The sequence below is a fragment of the Canis aureus genome, chromosome 32 (genome assembly GCF_053574225.1).
Source record: "Canis aureus isolate CA01 chromosome 32, VMU_Caureus_v.1.0, whole genome shotgun sequence".
Lineage (NCBI taxonomy): Eukaryota > Metazoa > Chordata > Mammalia > Carnivora > Canidae > Canis > Canis aureus.
Genome location: NC_135642.1, coordinates 11,438,556 through 11,461,467, shown reverse-complemented (window position 1 = coordinate 11,461,467; position 22,912 = coordinate 11,438,556). Strand labels below are relative to the sequence as shown.

Sequence of the window (22,912 nt, the reverse complement as noted above, 5' to 3'; positions counted from 1 at the left end):
GTAGCTTTATAATTGTGCTTCTGAATTGGCTTTCTGACATCGAATTGTAATCCAAATTCTGTAACTGTGTGGCAGAGAGAACTGTTTCTGATTCTTTTTTTTTTGTGCGGTGAGTTCTTCCTTCTAGTCATTTTGCTCAGTGCAGAGTGGCTGTATGAGTGGGCTGAGTCCAGAATATCAACCACTACCTAAGTAAATTTCACCTTAGATGATTCTGATGAGGTCAGAGACCAGAAATTGAAAAGAAAGATCAGAACAAAATAAAAGACCGCTAAAGGTAAAAACCAATTTTAAAACAAAGTAGTAAAAACTAAGAGGCCAAGAATCCCAAAGAAGAATAAAAAAAGAAAAAAGAAAAAGTAAAGAGGAAAAAAGAAGAAAAAAGAAAAAAAGGAGAAGAAAAAAGGGGGAGGCATCAGAGATGGTAGTGGTGACAAAGTTGTAGTGGAGGGAGAATGTAGTCTACCTGAGGGGTCCTAGAGGGTGAGCCTCTTGTTTCTGAGTGTATTTTGTTCTGTATGTTAGAGGATGCCCAATTCTAAATTTATATAAACCGGAAATACTTGTAGAAGTCCCCAACATTGACCACCAAAACATAAATAAGATAAAAGCAGGGGGCAGAATGGGAATGAAGAGAGAATAGAATCTCACAGAATGAACGAGTGCGGTATTCCACTTGGTTCTGGGTGCATGTTGGTCATGTTTTAGAAGGTAGCAATTTCCACCACTGTGGAAGGAAATGAGGCCTAAACCCCCCCCAAAACAAATACCCATATCTTGTATATCTCCCCAAATTAAATTGAATACATTGAAGGGAATCCGGAAGTGAAAACTATATCTAAGACATGTAATTGTAGAAATACGAAAGTCAAAAAGGAAACAAAACAAAACAAAACAAAAACGAAGAGGTGTGAAATATTGTTAAGGTGGGAAAAGAGAAAATTTACTGGAATTTTTTAGTTTGATATAAAAACTAGTCATAATGGAAAAAGAAAAAGAAAAGAAAAAAGGACCCTCTAGTTCTATATACTATATTCCCTTGGCATTCCCTCGGTCCTGGAGCTTTCCAGTGCTGCGGGGTCAAGAACTTGCTCTTCCCCGTCCTTCCAGCGGGTCTTCTGGGGGAGGGTCTGCTGTGCTGACTCTCAGGTGTGTCCACCTGGGGAGATGCCCCCCCGCCCCAGGTGCCGGGCTCAGGTGAGCTGTTGCCCCTGAGGCCTCCTCCCCGGAGGCCCCGCCGCTCCCGGTGACCAGGGGAACCAGGAGGAACAGCCCCACCGCGGCCAGGTCTCCGGCTCTGGAGTCAGCTCCGCCCGGGGAACTAGCACAGCTCCCGGCCCCACGGGCCTAGGGGCTCCCGGGGCGGCACGGGGGTGCTGCTCTGCACAGCCTGGGGGGCCGCGGCCCGGCGCCCAGGGCCCTTCCTGCCTCCCCCCGTCCCCGCGGCGGGAGAGGCCTCCCCGTCCCGCGCCCTCCCTGCCTGGCCCCGGCCCCGTGTCCCGTGGCCTCCCCGCCCGGCCTGGGGACCACGGGATCCCCGAGCGGCGTCTCCCCAGGCCCCGCGGGCTGTGCGCTCCGGCCCTTGACCCCGACCCCGGGCGGGCGCCCTCCCCGCAGGGCGGCCCCAGGCCCGGAGGCTCCCCGCCCGCCCGAGGTCCCGCCCGCGCTCCCGCCCGCGGCCCCTGCTCAGCGCTTTCCCGCCCGGAAGTCCCGGCGCCGAGCTTCGAGTTCCGCTTCCGGGGCGGGGCTTTCCCGCGCAGGCCCCGCGCTCGCGCTCGCCGCCGCCCAGCGCCTCCGGGCCTCGGGGCCTCGGGGCTTCCCCCGCCCGGGCCCTCCGTGCTGTCGGCCTTTCCGTCCCGTTAGCAGCCAGACGTCCTCTCCGCCGCGGCCCGGGCGTTCTCTCTTCAGACCCCAGGTCGACTTGGTAGCGGCTCAGGGCGCCCTGCGAGTCCCCCGGTGAGCCGGTGGGGCCGGGCGGTGCGCTCCCTACTCCTCCGCCTTCCTGCCCCTCACCAGATACCAGCTTTTGAAGAACCTGATGAGGCAAGAATGTGTTAGGGGGAGTGGCTGTGTGCGTGGGCCCTGGAATCGGACTAGAAGCCCGTTTCTTGCCTCCAAACACATGTAAGCATTAATTAAAGACGTGAAAAAGTCAGATACTCCACCTCTGTAATAATACCATTTTTTTCTTCCTGACTTAGCGTTCTAGCTGTTATAATCACTGGCTCATGAACCAAAATGTCTTTTCATTTAGGCATTGGAAACAGACATGGAGGTGAATATTGAACCCATCTAAAATAATTTGGAATGGCAGCTAATTTGCCAAAAAGCGGTTTTGTAACCCGGCAAGAAATGCTATTGCTTCAAAGGCACTAGACTCCTCCTCACAGAGAGGATTGGTAAGTAGCTCTTTTTCTTGTTTGTTTTCACCAATGTGGTCATCGTCACATTTTAAAAAAAGCCTGACGCTCTACCAACTGAGCTATCTGGGCTTGCACCATAGTCACATATGAATAATTTCATCAAATGAAGGCAATTTACTTATGAGACCAACTCCAAGGGAGGCCAAAGTTTTCAGGTATTTGGGGCCCAGGGACTCAGGTATAAATGTACAAAGTGCCTGGACTTATACCTATTCCTTCTACAATCCAAGTGCCACTTATAAATTGCAGATTATAATTACAAAAAATTCCTTTTTCCTCAAGAATTAAAGATCTAAATTAAACTGAACACGTGTATACACACACGTGCACATACTTAACGATGCCTGCCAATTATCCCTAATTTTAAATGAGTATCTTGAGACAGCAGACAGATGAAAGACAAAAATCCCTAATTTTAAATGAGTATCCTGAGACAGCAGACAGATGAAAGACAAAGAACAGTGCCACCGGGGAAGAGGAACTGCTCATCACTGCTGCCACTAACGGCAGGTGGACACGGGGAGAGGAATTCTGACTGCTGCTATTGGCTGGTAGGAGAGGCTGCGGAGAGACACCTGGGGCCTCTCCCACCTTCTAAGTGCCACACTGGTCTAGCCTGGACCCATAATGAGGAAGATGTGAACTTCTAACTAGAGTATAATGAAACCTAATGAAAGCAATTGACCGGGCAGCTCTACGACACTCATGAGCCCTCCGACTGCCACACTTCCAAGTTGATTTACCACATGAGGATGAATGGGGATTGATAAAGCCTCATGGAGGTGAGGCTGCTCTTGGGGGGACAGCCTCTCTCTCCTCACAGAGCCCATGTTGATGGGTCTCGGATCAGGGAGCAGGACTGAACTGTGTGCCTTAGCAAGTGGCAAAGGAGGACTAAAATAAAAACGGATCAAGGCAATGGATCATGAATAGTTTACCTCTCCAATACCAAGAAGTTCCGTTATAGAATATTTTCCCTCTCAATCTGATGCTGGGGATAAGATGCTCGAGAGTTAGCCTCGCTTGGCTGCCTGAAAGGCGGGGAGTCTTGTCTCGACTCTGGGATTGACATCGCAAGGAACAGGCTCCAAGCTGTGCTATGTGCCTCACTTTCTCCATCTACACACTTAGTGCTTTCAGCTTTGGAGAATGCAGTGCTCTTGGTAAAATGAAGTTAACCATGAACTACTTTTACCAGTGGCTGGAGTTCTTAGTGATGCATAGCCTTCAGCAGTTCAGATCTGGTGCCAATCACCCCCATTCAGAGAACCACTCCAAAGTTTCTGCATCCAAGGCCCCATAAGAAATTCAGCAGTCTATGCTCTAGGGAAAGGCTTTTTTTTTTTTTTTTTTTTTTTTAAACACTTTTGAGAAAAAAACAGCAGTGTTCCATTTCTCTGCTCTTCCCCCCTGACCAAGGGGGGACTGCTTTGCATTTTATTCCATGCCTCTTTTGGGCACCTGAAAAACAGCTGAAAAATGCAGCGGCAGCTCTGCACAGAGTGGAGCTACAGACAGCTGTACTGAACTCGGGATCTGAGGAGCGTTTTTAGAGCTGGAGATCCTTGGCAGGAGCTGGTGAGATACGCATTGTTGGGAAATTTTTGAGTTTAGTTCTAAGTCTTCCTCTCTTACTTTCTTCCCTTAAGGGAAGGAACGCAATGGGAAAAGCAAATTTGTTTAGTTTCCTGACATTCCTTCATCTGCAGAACATTAGTGGCCTGTTGGTTATGGTCCTGGTTAGCTACTGGGCCAGAAGGGAGGACATTGGGGGTATAGGCCAAAAGATTCCTTGATTTAAAGATACAACAATGCAACCAAACAAAATCCACAGACTGAGCCTCAGGCCTGGTGCTTAGTGGGCAAGACTCTATAAGCAAGGACCCAAACTGCCTGTACCCTGAGGTTACTGAGCTTCTCTCCGTCTGAGCTGTGTATGCGAGCTGACAAGGGAAATTAGCATTCTGTGTCTTGCATCTCTCCTAACCATCACATCTCCTTGTGTTTCTGTCCAATGACCTGGGAGAGCTTAGGCACCCTGATCTCCCCTGATTCTTGAAGCCTCCATGCTGCGGCTGCATTTAGTGAGGGAGAGTATGAGCATCAGTACCACAACCCAAACATCGGGGTTCATGGAAACTCTCTGGCCTCAGGCCAGGGTAATTGAGGCTGTTACCAAACCCACAAAGCCATGTGTGTGAATTGGCCATGCTACACTCCTGTGTTTGTTTTTTATAGGATGGAAACCCATTATGGCAGGAAACACATCCCTATGGCAGGTATAGCTCTCGCGGCATGTTCTCTTTTCCTCCAGTGTGTGTATCCTGTCTGGGGGTAATCTGTCTCTTAGCTTCTCATCTGGGTGACACCTGGGAATTAAATTGGATTTGTTTGGTGCCATGTCCCTATCAGTGGAGATTTGGGTGGCATCTAGATTCTCTGTCACCTTTGCCACACTTTGCAAGGTAAGTGTTGCAGCTGGTGTGGGTACAGATGGCAAAATGTATGTTGATGTCCAAGGAGTGCCTGGCAAGTGGCAAGTGTAAACTTGTCTCTTGAACTCTGGGCACACTGGGGAGCCCGCCAGGATGATGGCCTCTCTGAGTCTGTGGAATCATATCACCAGAGTTTGGTCTTATCTGTGTCTCTTCTTCCTAAAGCTTGGCTGACAGCTTGGTTGTGAATTAAATTTTGATGATGAGAGGCAGGTAAGAGTCACAAGGCCACCGTGCTCGGATGAACATAATTTCCTTTTTAATTAAGAGGGAAGACACTACTAAGAAAGAGTTAGAAGCTATTAGCAGGAACTTCTGTTCATGCTGTGAAAGTAGCTTAAGTTGCTGTGAGAATTCTTGAGACTAAGGGCAAATCTAGGCCATAAGTTTTGCCTGATAAGCACAATGGTAACATGTGGAGGAGTGATATGGTTCAAGGAGTCCCACACTTGCTGTCTGAAGATGTGGGTTTTTGGAATGAGGCTGTCCCTTATCGGCTGGGTAACTAGCAAGTCACAATCTCACCCAGGCTCTGTTTCCTCTTCTGTCATATGGTGATAATAATACTTGCCCCAGCTACTTCATGAGGTTGTTCTGAAAACTGGAAAAGATACAGCAAAGCTTCATCTTACATGAGGTTCAAAAGTCAGCACCTATGGTGGAAGTCAAGGATAGCGCGATTATCCTCATGACTGGGGACATGCCAACACAATTAGAATTCCCTCCAGTTATGGGACAGGTCATTGAGTGTAAGCTGGAGCAGTTGGTTGGCATTTTGAGGCTGTGTTGTACAGAAACCTGTGTTGTAAACGCCAGAATTTCACTGCAAGTGAGGAGATTCTCCTAAAATGAGAGACGTACGGGCGATCTGGAGAAAGAGCACTGCCTCTTCACCCCTCTCAGACTAATGGAATGGAAAGGTGGAGGGAATCACTTGTGCTGTGTACACAGTTTCCTTACTTGTAAAAACCATAATTGCTTTTCTTTATTGCCTCACGTTTGTGATTGAATTCTTGTAAGTTAAATGAACATATGGAACTACACTGCAGTAAAACCTTCAGAAAAAAAAATTCAAAGGGCTCTACGAACGTGAAAGGCAAGTTGTAAGGTAAAGAGCAAGATGAAAAGGGGCTGCCCGCGAGGTGCGCCAAGATGGTGCTATTCCGTTCAGGGGCTGCTGTGGAGGAAGGGCGCTGCTGTCTCCATCTTATGAGCAGGAGCTCAGCAGAAAAGGTGCATTTTTTAAAAAAAGCTGCTTTGTAGACGTATGATAAACTGCATGTATCTGGCATGCAATTTGATGATTGTTGACAAACATATGTTCATGAAACCGTCACCACAGTCAAGACAACAAACATTTCTATCAGTTCCAAAAGTTCTCTTGGCCCTTCCATCATCCCTCCCTCCTTCCACCCTCATTCCCAGGCAACCCCTGCTCTGCTTTGTGTCACTGCAGATTCATTTGGGTCTTCTAGGATTTATGTAAATGGAACAATATGGCACCTATTCTTCTTTGAGGGGGTTTGTTATCTTTTACATAGCATAAGTGGTTTGGGATTTGTCCATATTTTGTGTGTGTCAGTATTCTCCATTTTATTGCTGAGTAGTATTTCATTGGATATATAGGCCATGATTTCTCAGTTTACCTGTTGATGGACTGTTTCCAGTTTTGGTCATTGCACATAAAGCAGCTCTGAACATTCATGTACGAGTCCTCAGGTGCATGCACATTCTCACTTATCTTGGGTCAGTACCTAGGTGTGGAAGACCTGTGTGGTATGGTAGGTTTACATTTAGCCCTTGAAGAAAACATAGTATTATTTTATATTTCCATGGGTAGTTTGAGTCCCAGTTACTTTTAATCCTCACCAATACTTGGTATGGTCAATCTTTTTAATGTAAGCCATTCTAGTGGGTATGTGGTGACCTCTCATTGTTTTTTTTTTTTTTAAATATCGAATGCTTCACGAATTTGCGTGTCATCCTTGCGCAGGGGCCATGCTAATCTTCTCTGTATCATTCCAATTTTAGTATATGTGCTGCCAAAGCGAGCACTCATTGTGGTTTTAACTCACAGTTCCATGATGATTAATGATTCTGAGCATCTTCTGTATTTGATTTTGGTTTTTCATATTTCTCTCTTTTGAAGTATCTATTTTATTTTTGCCCATGAAGGAAAATAGATTGTCTTCTTTTTATTGAGCTCTGAGGATCCTGAGCTCTAAGAATCCTGTATACGTTCTGGGTACAAATGCTTTGAAAATTTTCTCCTGGCTTGTGGCTTGCTTGTACCTTTCCTTTTCCTTTTCCTTTTCCTTTTTTCCTTTTCCTTTTCTTTCCCTTATTTGAGGGAGAGAGAAAGAGAGAGCATGTGTGAGAGAGCACAAGTGGTGGAGAGAGAGGAGCAGGCTGCCAATGGAGCAGGGAGCCTGATGCAGGACTCGATCCCATGACCCTGGGATCATGACTTGAGCCAAAGGCAGCCACTGAACCAATTGAGCCACGCAGGTACCCCACTTGTATGTTTTCTTAATGGTGCTTTTCAAAGAATAAAAGTTTTTAATTGTGATGAAGTAGAATTGATCCCAAAACACTTTTTTTAAATGGCCCATTCTTTTAGTTGTCCATCTAGGAAAACTTTGTCTACCCTAAGGTCACAAAGTTATTCTCCTTTATCATCTCTTAGAAGTTTTATAATTTTTGGTTTTACGTGGAACTCCATGAGCCATCCCAAGATACTATATGTGTGTAGTGAGAGCTAAGGGTCAGTCTTCTTTTTTTTCTCCCGCAGGTGTCTGGTTGATGCAGTACCATTTGTTGGAAGGGCTATCCTTCCCTCACTGAATTGCCTTGGCACCTCTGTTGAAAATCAGTTGACCATATATATGTGGGCTTTTTTTGGGTCTCTATTCTGCACAGGGTTTGTAATAGTACCCTGAAGGGACAATGGGCTATATGGGACTCATCCTTTCATACTGGAGCCAGACATCTAATTTGGCCTTTTGAAAGAAAGTTTATATTTACCATTAAGAAATTAATGTATTGATTCCTGAATAAAATCAGGAAAGGAGCAAACACGTAGGAAGTGGGGGGAAAAAATCCACTCATTATTTCACTCTCTGAAGAAAGCCACTCTTAACTTGAAAAGTGCATGTTCTTCCAAATTTTTTTTCCCTTCTGTGAATATTAAGGGACAGAATCAGAGGCAGAATGGCTCCAAGGTTCAAAGTACAATCTGGAGTTAGATTACTTAAATTCCAATTCCAGCTCTTCCACTCACGAGCTTTGTTATCTTGGGCAAGTAACTTAATATTAGTTGGCTTTGTTTCCCATGTCTATAGAATAAAATCTACAACATATGCTGGTTTGGTGGGTTGAGATAACCTATGTGAGGCACTTTGTGTAGTCTCTACAACACAATACATGCCACATAATTCTTGGTTCTCCCCATCGTTACCTTCATTGCCACCATTATATGCAAACACTGCTGTTTTGTTAGGGCCAGGTGAGTAGATTGGAGTAGGGTCCATGAAGAACTAGCCAAATCTCACTGTGGGTGTGCTTTCATTTCTTTTTTTTTTTTTTTTTGTGCTTTCATTTTAGTATGATTGTTAGTGTCTCACTGTATGCATCTTTGCATTATACTTAACAGATGAAGCCCACCCTGAAGAGGGCTAGCATGTGTTCACATACCAGCACTGTATTCCATGTTCAGTAAAGGCCTTGGCCCCCCTGGCAGCAGCTGGATAGAGGGACTGGATGCCAGTTAGCAGGATGTCCTCCACCCACTAACTGTGCAGTATTGGGAGAGTGGATGCTGTTGGCTCTGAAAGACTGGGTGGTCTCTGTAGAGCTGGCTTCTGAGAAGTTCACACAACTTATTCCCTGCCATGGATATATCAGCCTTTCAAAAGTGAGCTACTTTAGTTCTTCCAGCCTAGGATATGTTTAAGTCTTGTTACAAATACAGTATGCAGTGCAAATTTGGGATTTGTTCTAAATGTGAGATGAAAAATAGTTATATATTAATGGAGTTAGTTTTAATTTAAAAATTACCCAAGTATTACAAACATTAAAAAATAAATTTACCTTAGGTTATTTATGCCTGAATTTGCTTTTCACTTTATTATTTTTTTTTCAAAGCCCAGTGAGCCCATTGCTAGATTTTACATGCAGAAATTTATAGTATGAGGAAGGACAGCAAAAGCATGATACAGCTGTGGAGTCAACTCCATGGAACAGGTGGGCCCCAGATGTCAAGACTCCCCCAAACAGGAAAAGATACAAGGTGACATTTCAAACTCTCCTGTTGGCCTCAGTTTTTTGGGGGGAAAAGATTTTGTCTTTTAGAGTATAAATCGGCTGTAGAACCTATGTAGATTAGGAAAGATGGAAGTGAATAAATCTTTTTGAGATTTCATGGGTGTACTGGATGCCTTCCATTGACACCACTGGACCAATTCCTGCCCCCCCTCCTCACGCCACCCTGCTCTGTGGAAGCTGGCCTGCGTGGACTTCATCAGGGAGCATTGGGTTTGGCCATTGGGAGGCATCAGCAGGAGAGCAGAGGGTGGGGTTTTCATTCTCCTATCTCCCTTTGAGCCGCACCCCTCCACTGAAGGATTTTTGCTTCTCTGGAGCTGCCCTCTCAACTATGGCTCTCTCAAGGTTCTGGTAGCAGCTCCCCTCCTTGACCCTTCAGGTTTAGTGGAGATGGCATTCTTTCTGCGGTTGCTAGTTCTGAAATGCTTAACCATTCCCTGCTGGTTCCCTTAATCCTGCACCTACCCCTCCAAGTGGTTTCTTCATTAAGCTCTCCTCAACTGGAATGCACCATCTGTTTCCTGTCAGGACCCTGACTGATACAGTGGCCAAAATAAGCTCCTCTAAGTGAGGAAAGGCAGAAAATAATAATAAGCACGATACTGCTATCCAATTATGGAAGCTTTCTATGCACTAAACGCTGTGCCAAGTGTTTTGCAGGTATTCAATAAATATTTACTCAGTGCTTACTATAGGCTGAACACTTGGGTAACACAGATTCTGCTCTCAAGGAGATAGCACGACTGGATTCTCATAACAGCTTTGTTATTGCTGTCACTACTTCAAACACGGGTAAGCTGAGTCTCAGAGGACTTAAGTTACTTTTCTAAGGTTACCAGCAAGCAAGTGCAGAGCTGGGATTTGAACCTTTGCCATCTGATTCCAAAGCCCATACTCTACTTACTCCATGGCAGCAATGGTTGCTCAAGTGCCCTCTCAAGTGAGCAGTTGGATGAATTCCCAGGAATGGAGCCGGTTAGTTCTGCTTGGGGACAAGAAAAGTATGGGAGAAGCCTGGAGCCTTCATGAGATGAGGCCATGGGCTGTACTTGCTTCAGGACATCTGCATCATGGATGGGCCGGTGGAGGGTTGTGTGTGATGGGTCCTGATAGATGATGACACCTGGGGGTGAGGCCTTCAGACTCTCACTTTGGCTCTTCCCAGTTTTCCAAGAGCCATCTGCTGACAGCAGGTAGTTGTAGCTCTTTTGTTCAGGTCCAGGCACTTCCCTCTGCACCCCCCCAGGCATTTGCTCGCCATGAGGGGACAGGGTCACACGTGTAGGAACTGTCACTAGGAGTTCTGTTCCTTTGCAGTTTCCTGAAGGACATGTTAAGTCCCAAGAGGAAAATGAATTGCTGGCATGTTTTTGGAGTCAAGACTCAATATTTGGATCCCCCTCCATTTTTCTGAGGATTGCTCATCGAATTCTGAAGAGAATGACCTTGGAGTGAACCAGTTTCCTGCGGGCCAGTCCTGACCAGAGGCAGGAATGGCCTGAACGCCCACAGTGGATCCTCTGAGCACCTCTACGAGCAGCCACATGGGGAGCAGGGCCCCTGCGTCCCAGACCATCTGGCTGAGGCCCAGATGGCTGCCTGGTTCTTGGTTTTGAGGCTTGGTGGGGCAGGACACAGGGTGGGGTGGGGGGTGACAGGAAGGCTTGTTTCATTCTTTTTCTCTCTCTCTCTTTTAGATTTTATTTATTTATTCATGAGAGACACACAGAGAGAGGCAGAGACACAGGCAGAGGGAGAAGCAGGCTCCATGCAGGGAGCCCAAGGTGGGACTCAATCCCGGGATCATGCCCTGAGCCAAAGGCAGATGCTCAACTGCTGAGCCACCCAGGTGTCCCATTTCATTTTCTTTCATTGGCAGAGGAACCAGGTTTCATATTTCTTGACTGAGTAGTAAAATCCAATGGGCTCCTGACGAGCCCAGGGTCTCTCCTTCCCTTTCTTCCTCCACTTTGCCTTCTCTCTCTCACCCTTCCTTTCTTCCCTGTATCCTTTCTTTCTTGAATGAGCTACTTCAGCTCCAGTCATCAGATTAAGCACTGCTATTCAAAGTGTATGTGACTCCTTCATTTACCTCTTTCTGTGGTACCCACGTGGGTGTCCCAACGCTTCAGGCAGATAAACATATGGCTCTTGACATAGAAGAAGCTCAACCCTAAAAAGATTCAAATGAGGAAATGATGGAACGGAATGGAAATGTGGGCATCAAACTAGAACTTTGTCTTTTGAGGAACCCAAAGAGACATGTTGGTTTTATTCATGCCCATTTCCCATCTCTGATAAGCAAGTGGGGTATAGTCAGGCCAAGCTGTATCAGCGCCTGAAGAATAGTCATAGCAGAAAAACTCATTTTTTATGGAACTAAAGTACAGGCTGATTTTGAAACCTCTTTGCCTCTTGGTTTTAGAAGAGGAGGGGAACAGGGAGCTCAGGCTAGGAGTCAGGTGGTCTGACTCATTGCAGGGGCTTTTCTCCTGTTTGACAGAGCTCTGCTTACCTTTCAGTGAACCAAGGAGCTTTCTTTAAGCCCCACTCCATCCTTATATATGACCCATAACACAGGATTTTCATGACCCAGAGAATAATAGTCGATGATAGAAGTGAGAGGCAATTGCCAGGAATTTTTATTTTTTAGGGAAATCTCTAGAGAAGCTCTTATGCATCCCCACCCTATTCCAGTATCTATTCTATTCTGATTGGCCCAACATCCATACAACCCAGTCCAAGAAAATAGGCGAGTCTGTTCCCCAAAGGCCTTATAACTTGAAGTGAGGGAAGGTCTATAGCTGGATGTACATCTCCCACGCTGCCATCTGGTACGGGCTGGGTGGTGTCCTATGAATAAAGCACCTGCAGAGTGTCAGGAGTGCCAGGACACTAATCCTGACATCACCTGGCACACATGTAGAGCTGCACTCCCCGGAGTTGTGAGCTCATTCTGCAGGGCGGAAAGAAGGGAGATTATCTGTGTGTTTTCTGTCTAAAATGGCTGCTCCAAGCTTGACCTTGTAGAGGCTTGTTGGCGTAGGGGGAGGTGATGTCACTCAGTGTTTCCTGCAGCTGCTAAAGCGTGAGGAGTTGCTCCCACCCCAAGGCCCCAGAGAGGAGCTATACTTGAGAGCCAGTGTGTGTGGGCTTCAGGACCAAAATGTCACTGTGGTTGGGGAAGTAGGGAAAAGAAACCATATTCCACATAGCAAGTGGGTTGATAGAGAACCCATGTGACCTTAAAGCAGATCCATGTTTCTTCCCCAGCCCTCTGGGGTGTGACCCATCCCAGGCTAAGCTTGAGTCTCTTTTGTGTCCAAGCAGTCTAAATAGACCTACTGAGTTGTTCTTAGAAAAGGTCAAAAGCTCCTAAGTACTAGGACCGGGTTAGGATTAAAGTGTTTCGTTTTTAAAATTACTTTCTTATAAGCAGTGACTAAATAAAAAATCCAATGTTCTAGGGTATCATTTTCCCCAGTTGGCTATCCACGCAATCTCAGTCGGCAGAACAGTTGGTGTGTGTTAAACAGACCCAAAACAGAAATATACCCAAGTACACTTAACAGATGCTGCAAAGTATTTCCCTTTGGACATTTGAACTGTACTTAGCATATTAGAGGATTAAAATGTCCTGCTTAAGTTTTAAAAATCAGGTGTCTGTCAAACATACTTGACCATGCCACTTTCTAGCACATCTGTTTTATCCTACAGAATACAGCATGTTCTATTCTAGGTGAGAAGATAAAGCCAGCATGGCTTCTCCTTTTATTTATTTAAAAATTTTTTTTGGCTTCTCCTTTTAAAGATCTTTTTCACCTTAATTTGTGAATCATTAAACAGACCTTAGTTGAATACATTTATTCATTCACTCACTTATCCACACACCATATTAAAAAAAAAAAATCTATGAAATGCCTCTCATCATGGCAAGCCTTGAGGGATCCATGATGGTAAACGGGGCATGGTTCTTCTCCTGGAGGACCTAACAATCCAGTGACTAGACCGAGGCCACCAGTGGAGATAAAGCAGCTGAAGATGGAGAACCTGAAGCCCAGGAGACAGATCTCGCCTGGGCCATCAATCTGGGGAGGTGTGAGCCAAGAGATGCAAGTGGTGGGACAACAGAGTGGGAAGAAGACTGGGTCAAAGATGGAACTCCAGAAACAAACACACTCATGGTTGGAGAAAGGGAGAAGAGTCCGAAGGCAGAAGGAAGCATCCTTACCATTAGAGCCAGTCTGGGCTCTGAGCAACATGGTGAGGCGCTGAATTACCTCCCTGGGCAGGGAGAGAGAGGACTGGTGTTGTATTTGTGTGTGTGTTGGGGGTGGGGTGGGGAAGGGGGTGACTGGGTGAGGGGAAAGTGGCAGTGAATGAGTTGTTGGGAGGAAACTTTGGTTCACAAAGTATAAACAAATGTGTAAATTGTTTGGGAATATGACTCTAGAAGCAAATGGTCTGGTATTTAAGAGCGTGAACCATAAAATCAGACAGATCTGGTTTGAATCCTGATTCTGCTGCACGACAAATTTTTCTTTGAACCCTGCCCTACTCTACCCTCCTTCCTTCCTTAATTAGTAAGTTTATTTATTTTTAAAAAAGATTTATTTATGATTTTTTAAATGTTTTTCTGTTTTAAAATATTTATTCACGAGAGAGAGAGAGAGAGAGAAAGGGAGAGGGAAAGAGAATCTGAAGTAGACTCAGCACTGAGTGCAGAGCCCAGCGTGGGGCTCGATCAGTGACCTTGAGATCATGACCTGAGCCAACACCAAGAGTCGGATGCTAAACTGACTGAGCCACCCAGGCACTCCTTTATTTATTTATTTTAGTGAGAGAGAGAGAGAGAGAGAGAGAGACTATGCAAGCTGAGAGGGGCAGAGGGAAAGAGAATCCTCAAGCAGGCCACCCAGATGCCCCCCCTTAATAAGGAAGTTTAAAGAGAAACTTCACTGGGGCACCTGGGTGGCTCACTCTGTTGTGTCTGATTCTTGATTTTGGCTCAGGTCATGATCTCAGGGTTGTGACATTGAGCCCTCGGTGGGGAGCTGCTTGGGTTTCTCCCTCTCCTTCTCCCTCTACACTTTGCCTGCTCATGTTCTCTCTTTAAGGAAAAGAAAAAGAAAAGAAAACTTCACGGAATCAGGGGATGTAATGTAAATTCTGGTGACCTGCATATAAAACCTGGCACCAAAGTTGGCCTTTGGGGAGCAAGTCTATATAAAGACGTGTTAAAATCTGCACCAGAACTCCATGTTGCAGCTGATAACTCTGGCAGGAGTGGCTCTGAAGGTGGGTGAGGATTCCCCTCAGATTTCAGGAGATCCTTGGAATTACTGCTGAATGGACTTTGTAAATCTTAAGTTGGTGTCCGTGGATTTCAATAAAGTAAGAACATTTCTCTCCTACCCTCACTTCCGTGTTTGTTGAGTGCTGTGCTTGGCAATGTCCCAGGTGTGTTCCTTACATTATCGTGTTGGTCTTCAGAGTAACCCTCTGTGGTTGTACTGCCCAGGTGAGGGAAGTGAAGGTCAGAGAGGTTCAGGACTTTTCCATGGCGTCTGGGTAATAAACTGTGAATCTGAATTTGATCCCAGGTCTGACACCAAATCTGTTCTGCTTGTTATTGCCAGCTGTCCTTCTATTTAATTTTTCTATAGTTTGGCATAAACTCGTGCTTTGAATGGATGAAAGAGCAATCAGAAAGAATGAGCTATTAATGCCCATATTAGAAACACTTGCAGGTCCCACTTTTTCTCTCAGAACCCAGCCACCCAGTGTAGAAGTCCAGGCTATTTTGCCAGAGAGAGAAAGAGAAGAGGCACCCCAGCTAACAGCCAGCACCAGGGGCCCAGACACAAGAGTGAGACCATTGTAGGTCCTCCAGCTCCAACTGAGCTGCATCAGCCAAAGTCTCGTGGGGCCGAGATGAGTTAAACCTACTGAGCCTTGCCCAAACTCCCTGCCTAGGTGCAAAGGCATGGAATCAAGTGGTTATTATTGTAAGCATTTTTAGGGTAGTTTGTGACACAGAAATAGAAAACAGCTACACACTGGCTTTGGTTCTGTGAGACTGAAGAGCTACTCTCCTAACCTTCTTTCTAATCCCTTACCCTGTCCCTGGACATGACCCTAACACCCCCTGTCCTGTGCCCCATCCAACTGAAGTCATTTCTTAAGCGCCTGGTTGGACTGACTCAACAGATGTGCAAAACAAACAAACAAACAAACAAACAAACAAAACCAATGTGACCTGGGCACTAATATCTGGAAGTTTTGTTTGGCATCTGGAGTCAGATGCAGAGAAAGCCCAGGCCTGAGGGGAGGGAGGGTGGCATGCCAGAGCCACTTCTTCCCCCTGAAGCACTGTGTGCGCTCGGAAGGGTCCGGTCACCACGCCGAGCTCTGGGCCCCTCATTTGGATTAGAGCTGCTCATTTGTAAGTGCAAGGCACGGGCTCTGGAAGACCCAGCCCATCTTGCCGTGAAGACTTGCAGTTCTGAAAAACTCCAACCAAATGTTAGGACAGGTTCTCCCAGGTTAGGTGGGCACCATGGGCCTGGGCAGCTCTCCGGTGGCCTCATCTCGGAGAAATGAAACCATGTGCTGCATGACAAGGGGCAGCTTTCAGGCAGGATATTTGGGAAATGTTCATTTGGAAAAAATTGGAAGTGCCTCAGAAACATAGCTGAGAAATGGTGGCCTCCAGGCCAAAGGACAGCCATACAGACAGAGCCACAATGTGCTGGTCTTTCTCTGCCAGTCACCCTGCTACCTAGGAGGCCCCTTGTTTTTTCCTTGAAGTTCCTGGACACAGGACCCACTGCTTTATTTCAAAACATCACCCTTTCCCAGCTCTTCTGGTCCTTGGGCTGTTCATCCAATGGTGGTGGGTCATTGCTGCTTCCCATGTCACCCCACTTGGCTTCCCACTCAAGGCCCACACCGGTGCTGCTGCCTCCCCCAGGCTTGTCCTTGGCACAACTGGGAATGGGAACAGGAGACCCCCCAAGGCCTTCTCTGTACAATCCCTCCTTTGATTTTGTCCAAGCCATGTCACACACTCCATCACCCCCCCTGTGGGAGCTGGGGGGAGCACAAAAGCTCCTTGAGAGGGTTGCAAGCTGGATGATGCTGACATCATCAGAATTCACCTTGTTTTAAAAAGAAGCCTCTGCAGCTGTTCTGAGATGTTATCACACCTAATATGATCCTCACACAGTTGTGGGCATTTCCCTTTCTGTCTGGTTGCAAGGAGAGTCCATGTTCTCTTCTCTGTGCCCGGGGAAGGATGGTGTAAAGCTGTCCTTCAGTCATCTTCCCGCATCCTCTCCGGCAGCCAGGGGTGGGAGGGGGGTGGTCAGATAGTAGATTGTGCTTTAGCCCATCTTTTTCTGCCCATGCTCTTCTGGGTCTGGGATTAAAAGTAGCATCACTCCTGCAGCCCTGGCCCTGGGTGCCTCCTAGGAGAGGATCCAGGGTGATCCACACCATTGTGGAACTTTTCCCTGAGTGTGTGTGTGAGCTTAGCAGGGAAAGAGAGAGAGAGAGCCCCACAGATCTTGGCATGTGGGGCAGAAAGTTCTAGCTTCCCAGGGGCATCAGTGCCTTTTCTAAACCCTCTGCATCTGTCTGCAAGGTGGGCCGCTGAGCGCAACTCGCCACAAGTCTAGGTGATGCCTATTGTGTTCATCTGCTCCGTGTGCCCTTCCTACTTTGGCGAATGAGTCTCTGGGGGGAGTGACGTAATTAGAGGGGTGCTAACTAGACCCCTGTGCCAGTTATCAGTTTATTACCCCTGAGTTCCAAATCCATTCTTCATGGTTCTGCCCATGATGTTGGAGCCTGTCTACCTTTCCAGCTGGTCAGAGAACTCTAGAGGGGACACAGAGGCCTTCCCCCCTGGTTCTGGTATGCTATTTTGGGCCTACTCCTAGGAAATGCAGTGGCCAGTAAAGCCTGGACACCCCTTGGTGCTCACCTTCCAGCCTGTGGTTGGCGCCTTGGCAGGAGGGAGGTGCTTGTCTTGGAGTTTGCTGTCTGTTGACCAGTCCTGACTGGCAGCTTCTCGGCCCTCGCCATCCGTGGGCTGCAGTCTGTATCCCAGCCTGGGGAAAGCATCTTCTCTTCCAAGATTGTTCCTTGTATCCTGCAATATGACGATTTATGAGAAACGTATGTTGGGTTATTCAGGCGACTGAAATATGTTACTCATTTATATTTTGTCATCACCCCTGGTTCCTGGCTCATAGCTCTCCACACTCTTGGAATTTCCCAAGTGATAAGAGCAGTGAAGCATCTTTTGTCAGAGTATTTGGTCTTTTCTTGTCCTCAGGTCCTGAAAACGCTTCATTTGCAACCATAGAGGTGAAGTGGGAGTCTTATTACTCATCACAAGCCTCTTTCCACCACAGCTGGGTTTATGGTAAAATAAGGAGACTTTTGAAGGGGGCTGATTGCCAGGGCAACCAACATTGACTATAAGTTGGAACTTTCAGCCCCACTCCCTGGTTCCTGGGGTGGAGAGAGAAGCTGAATTGATAGCTGATGGCTGATGAGGTAATCAAGTGTGCCTATGTAATGAAGCCTCCGCAAAACCCCAAAAGTGTGGGGTTCACAGTGCCTCAGGTCTGGTGACATGGAGAGGGGAGAGTGGGGTGCCTGCAGAGGGCATGGCAGCTCCATCCACTGCCCTCATACCTCGCCCACTGCATCTCTTCTCTCTGGCTATTCCTGAGTTCCTTCCTTTATGATGGACTCGTGATGTGGTAAGTAAAATGTTTCTCCGAGCTGTAGGAGTCACTCTAACAAATGATTTGAACCCAAAAAGGGGGTTGTGAGAACTTCTGATTTGTAACCAGGGGGTTGGAAGTACAAGTCACAACCTGGGCTTCTGACTGGCCTCTGAAGTGGGAGAGTGACAGTCCTGTAGGACTGAGCCCCGGACCTGTGGATTTGCATGCTGTCTCCAAATAGGTAGTGTCAGAATTGATTTGAATCAGGGGACTCATTAAGAATCAATTGCTTTGTGGTGGAGAAACACCTCCCAGCCCATGTTGGAATTGGGTCTTAAATTCTGTAGGGTCTCTTGTGTAGAACTAGCATGTTCTTTAGCGTTCTCTTTTATTCTCTCTTAGTAGCCGATCTCCTATAAATAGCTAATTCTTTATATTAAAGCTCCTTTTTCTCATAGCCCTGTTGTCTGGTTTCTGTCCCGTGATGGGACCCTGATGACTGTACCCTCTTACCAAACTCCCTTATTTAATCCTAACGATGTCTTTATGAGGTAGGTATTTTCATTCACCCCATTTTACTGGTCAATAAGTAGTAGTAGTTTCCAACACGAGTTCCTGACTCCAGACCGAATGAATTGGTTCAAACTAAGTTCTTTTCCTATTTCCTGAGAAAACTCTCCAGAAGTGCTGAGCCTGTCTCTTTCTTATCTCAGTCTCTTTGTAAAGTTGCCATGATATTTGTTCTTAGGTAACACCTAGGACCCTTGAGAAGCCTTCGAGAAGAATTGCAACTCTGTTGATGAGCCTGAGTGAAAATAAAACCTTCTAGGCTGAGGTACCAGGCCTTGCCTGGCTTATGTCTTCCTTTGCTCTTCCCACTTGTAATGTGTCTAAGCCTTCTGGGCCTCTCCTGGCAACCACTATATCTAGCTAAAACTGGACTTTTGAGTAAGAGCCTCATGCTATGATTTTGGAATCCTTGTGTCTTCTGCCCTCTTTTCATCTGGCCTCAAGTGAGATTATAAGAGCTGCTGGTTTGTCTTCTCCATCAGATGGGAGATCCCTGGCTCACCTGCTCCAGAGCAGGGCTTGCTGGATGGGGCTGCATAGACCCCATCTGGAGGAGAGTAGTCTTCTGGGATGGTGCCTCGGGGGAGGCCGTGTTCCCTGCTTGCTTGGGAACCTAACTAACTAACAGAATACCTGGAAAAAGCAAAGGCTATTAGTTAAATCTAATCTTTTGATGAAAGAGATTATTCCCCCTCAGCCCCCAAAATAAATTGAGTTTCTTTTGGGAGAAATAAGAGTGAGAGGTTTATTTTCTCCGTAGGGAGACATTTGGAAGTGTCTGTGTTTTTCTGGAGATGAAGAGGGATCCTTGAAATATTGCAGGGCTAAAGTCATTAAAATATTTTTTACCCTGTAATCTGAAATTTGAAAATGGAGTTTGTCTTTTGATCGTATCCAGAGGGCCAGGCTTTTCCCTGCAGTTGTGGGATCTCTGGCAGCCTGCTCCTGGGTGAGAATTTTGCCAGTGCACAAGCACGAGGCTGGTGTGTTAGGATCCCCTCCGACAGTGCTGCAGCCACGATTGGCTTTCAGGGCACTGACACGGAACCGATAAGAGGCCTAGCCTCAAATTCCTGCCTTGTCACCTACTGATTGTGTGATTCCAGGAGAATGATTTCCTGTCTTTGGGTGGTGGTTTCCTCACATATATAATCGCTAATGATGATAATGTCTGCCTTTGAAAGTTGTTGGCAATAAGTGAGAAGACAGAGATCATGGGTGGCACGTGGTGACACATGGGTGTTCAACAACCAGCATTAGTTCCCTCATTGAGAACTAATGGGGTTTCTCATTGAGTTTGAGGTTTGTCTTTCTTTTTCTTTTTTTAAAGATTTTTATTTATTAGAGAGAGAGAGAGTGCACACCAACACGCATGAGCATATATGAGCAGGGAGGAGGAGCAGAAGCAGGATCGCCTGAGCAGGGAGTCTAATGCAGAGCTTGATCCCAGGATCCTGAGATCATGACCTGAACCAAAGGCTCACTTAACCTGCTGAGCCACCCAGACATTCTTTTTTTAAATAAGAGACACACCTAAGACAAAATTAAATCTTTTTTTTTTTAATTTTTATTTATTTATGATAGTCACAGAGAGAGAGGCAGAGACATAGGCTCCATGCACCGGGAGCCCGACGTGGGATTCGATCCCGGGTCTCCAGGATCGCGCCCTGGGCCAAAGGCAGGCACTAAACCCCTGCGCCACCCAGGGATCCCGACAAAATTAAATCTAGAACTAATGATGTACTATTTGTTGCCTAATTGAATTTAAATTAAAAGAAAAAAGAGAAAGAAATGTTGGATGTAGCCATCAAGCACTAAGCAAAGAGCACAAAGCTTTTTTTTTTTTTTTTAATATATTTTTAAGATTTATTTATTTAAGCAGGCTCAGTGCTGAGTGCAAGCCCAACATGGGGTTTGATCTCACCACCCTGAGATCATGACCTGAGCCAAAATCAAGAGTTGGAATAGCGCAAAGTTTAATCACACAGCTTCCTGTCCCTATTTTGGCCCTACTACTCAGAGTGCCTCAATACAGAGTAACTATTATTTCTCCAAAAACCTCCCTTTGCCACTCCAGAAAAATACTTTGCCATAGTTAAGTGTGAGGAATAGGCAAAAATAGGACCTAAGGTTTTCCTTGGCTCAGTCTGCTTGTTACTATGTTGTGTGTTTGCTCATTCATTTAACAAAGGCACAGTTATCTATTAAACATATTATTAATAGTGACATTTTGTGTTTTTTTTAAAGGTGGTTTCGAATGCTTACCATGTGCCAAGCACTATGATAAGAATTTTACACAGATTACTTTTATTATATAATAACCACCACCATTTATTGAGGGTCTACCACCTGCTGGGAGCTGTACCTGATGACTTGCAAACCTTGGCTCTGACTTTTGAAAGAATATTTCTGATCTTGGTCATCTATTATGCATTTGTGTAGACACTGGGTGCAGCTCTTCTCACGTTCCTAGTGATACTGGATCACCCCACCCCTTTCTTCCATTTCCAGCTGGTTTTGACCATATTGGAATACTTCACGACTCTTGAAATATGTCGTGCTTTTCTGACCCTCCCTGACCTCGCACTTGTTGTCCCATCTACCCATGTGTGTGCATGGTAGTTGCCTTCTTCATACCGGGCATACCTCTGCCCTACTGTCACTTTCCAGTGAGCTGAGCTCTAACTACTTCCAGTCAAGTAGCTGCCACTCCCATAGCCAACCATTCTCTATCCTGTCATCTGGGGTTAAGCAATATTTGTATTATGTTGTTTTCTTTTTTTAAAGCAAATTTTATTTACAAAAGGAAAAGAGTTTTTTTTTTTTTTTTTTTTAGATTTTATTTATTTATTCATGAGAGACACAGAGAGAGAGTCAGAGACATAGGCAGAGGGAGAAGCAGGCTCCCTGTGGGACTTGATGTGGAACTTGATCCCAGGACCCCGGGATCATGCCCTGAGCCAAAGGTAGATGCTCGACCGCTAAGCCACCTAGGCATCCAAGAAAAGGTTTTTAAAGAGCACCTACTTGCAGTTTGCTGTCCCTAATATGTAAAACTGAGAATATCCTTAAAAAATACTCCGCAAAAATATGATAAATTCCAATCTCAGATGAGTATCTTAAAGGCTGTAATTTTGATTTAATTCTTATTGGAGTTACAGTGTTCTCAAACAAATACAACTGAGTGGTTTTCTTAGAACACTAACTGGATAGTCTGTCTTGCCCAAATTTGGTCACTCAGGAGTTGGCAAATTATTGGCCCAGCCATTTTGGTTTCTTCATCTGCACAATGAGAGCATTGGGTTGATTGATCACTGTGGGCCCTTCTGGCACAATCTCCTAAATATGCAGATGGCTACATTTATTGTGTCAGATACTGCAATGCTTTCCATATATTATCTGATTTGGTTCTTCTGGCACTTTTAAAAGGTATCTCAAAAAAAAAAAAAAAAGTATCTCATGTCATTTAGTCTCTTTAGATTAGAAAAATGACTCTCAGATGAAAACAGACTGTGCCCACTAAGGTCACACAACTAATAACCATCTGATTCAAGTATGAAGCTCTTGTATTGGAACATTGCTTGTCTCAGGGCTTCTGGGGCTTGCAGGCCTATATTCTAAGCAGGGGTTAGATTACTTTCAGAAGAGAGCTAGCCCTCTAAGAAGGAGTCATATTGTGTGTAGCTTCTATTAGAACTAGAAGCTGAACAGAGCAAAAGCCCAAATCAAACCTGAAGCTTAGGTCTGTTCTTCCAAAGACCCACAAGGCCTTTCTTATGGATTTGGATCACACTGTGCCTGGAAAGTGGATTTAGTACTTTTCACAGCAACTTTGTAGAATTGAACTCCTTAAATATGGTCTGTACTGCTCTTTCAGTATCTTAACTTTCAAATCCTCTTCCTGACCATAGTTGCTCTGTTTTCTTCTTGGTCTAATTTAAAATAAATTATGCACCTCCCTGCAACCTGTTAACTATGCAATATACAGTTTTGTGTATTGGGAGTAGAACCCATATATTTACTGAGATATATGGATTTAATTATATACTGCAGACATAGTTCGAATGTTTTTTGAGAGAATTTGTTCTAATCTCTAAATTTAGATGAAAGTGCACACACACATACACACACACATGTTTTGGCTTTATTTCTCAGTCTCTAAGGCTTCCTCTGTTGATTGGCCTAGTCTAGTGTCTTCCAGAAAAGGACTTTTTCTTGAAGACAAGAAATATGTGTTTGATTCCACATCTGTTCACTTAAAACTACTGCTGTCTGTAAAGGAATGGTTAGTTCCAATTTGTTGTCTTTGTGATGAAAAGGATCTCAGAATTCACCTTATCTGCTGTGACCCACACTTGCC

General features: G+C 45.6%; 1 long non-coding RNA gene and 1 other non-coding gene across 7 annotated transcripts in view; one reads left to right on the top strand and one right to left on the bottom strand.

Moving 5' to 3' along the window:
* Positions 1–1,774: 1,774 nt before the first annotated feature.
* Positions 1,775–22,912, top strand: part of LOC144302980 (uncharacterized) — a 145,483-nt gene continuing 124,345 nt past the window's right edge. For all 6 annotated transcript variants that reach the window (XR_013370021.1, XR_013370019.1, XR_013370023.1 and 3 more), the window contains exons 1-2: positions 1,775–2,124; positions 2,255–2,399. This is a non-coding gene — a long non-coding RNA (uncharacterized LOC144302980). The remainder of the gene's footprint in view (positions 2,125–2,254; positions 2,400–22,912) is intronic.
* Positions 6,867–6,973, bottom strand: LOC144303681 (U6 spliceosomal RNA). Its single transcript, XR_013370661.1, has one exon. It is a non-coding gene; the product is annotated as a U6 spliceosomal RNA (small nuclear RNA).